At 38.3% G+C, this 854-nt stretch overlaps 1 protein-coding gene across 1 annotated transcript in view; it reads right to left on the reverse strand.

Annotated features, from left to right (window-relative positions):
* LOC107885760 overlaps positions 1-854 on the reverse strand; it is a 7,394-nt gene that overhangs the window by 4,689 nt on the left and 1,851 nt on the right. The window lies entirely within an intron of this gene.

Raw genomic sequence — 854 nt, forward strand, 5'->3', positions numbered from 1 at the left:
ATTTGATGTATCTACACACTGTTTTAATCTTTAATTGTAATTTATTCAATGATCTGACCGTTATTATTATGATTACATTATTATAATGTATGTTTGAGTATTACATTTATTTAAATCAAACCCGCAAAATTGTGTTTACCAACAATATTGTGCAATATACCAACGTTATTAAGGACCAAACAATAATGCAATATTTATTGAATCAAAAACAAAATCGTGCACTTGTGCGTTGGAACGAAGACCGACTGACATTTCGTGAACACACCGAATTTGCGTACAATCCACGGGTTTCAAGAGAAATAAAATTAACAAATAGAGCAGAAACAGCAGTTAAAAAAACGAAACGAATCGAGAAAAACGGAAAAAGCAATAATAACGACCGACGCTGCTACGATTGCGATGGCTATGGACCGATATCGCGTACAAACCGCACATCGGTGGCTTTTAAAACAAACAAACTATATGTGAATAGAGGAGTGACGGGGGTGATAAAATGTCGAAAAAGTGAAAAACGGCGAAAAAAGCATAACATTTTTTGAAAAAGTTTATTTTTGAAAAATTTGAAAACCCACCGACCGCCGCCGCGGCGAAGATACGCGATTGGCCGCGCTAAGGAATCGTCGTGAACGGGCCGGGCGGACTGTAGAAACGGAGCGGTGCTTGATTTTTTACGCCACGGGTTCACTAACGCTGGCGTTTTCTTTTCCACGGGTGGCTAAAACCTAGGGGGCGCCACGGTTCTCGGAATCTTCATTTTATAGTATAGGATGTCTTGTACACAACTTTACAATAATGTCCAAATGATTAAGTGGTTACACTGTATTTACAGACCTTTCTCGGTTTCAATATTTTAT

The sequence above is a fragment of the Acyrthosiphon pisum genome, chromosome X (genome assembly GCF_005508785.2).
Source record: "Acyrthosiphon pisum isolate AL4f chromosome X, pea_aphid_22Mar2018_4r6ur, whole genome shotgun sequence".
Lineage (NCBI taxonomy): Eukaryota > Metazoa > Arthropoda > Insecta > Hemiptera > Aphididae > Acyrthosiphon > Acyrthosiphon pisum.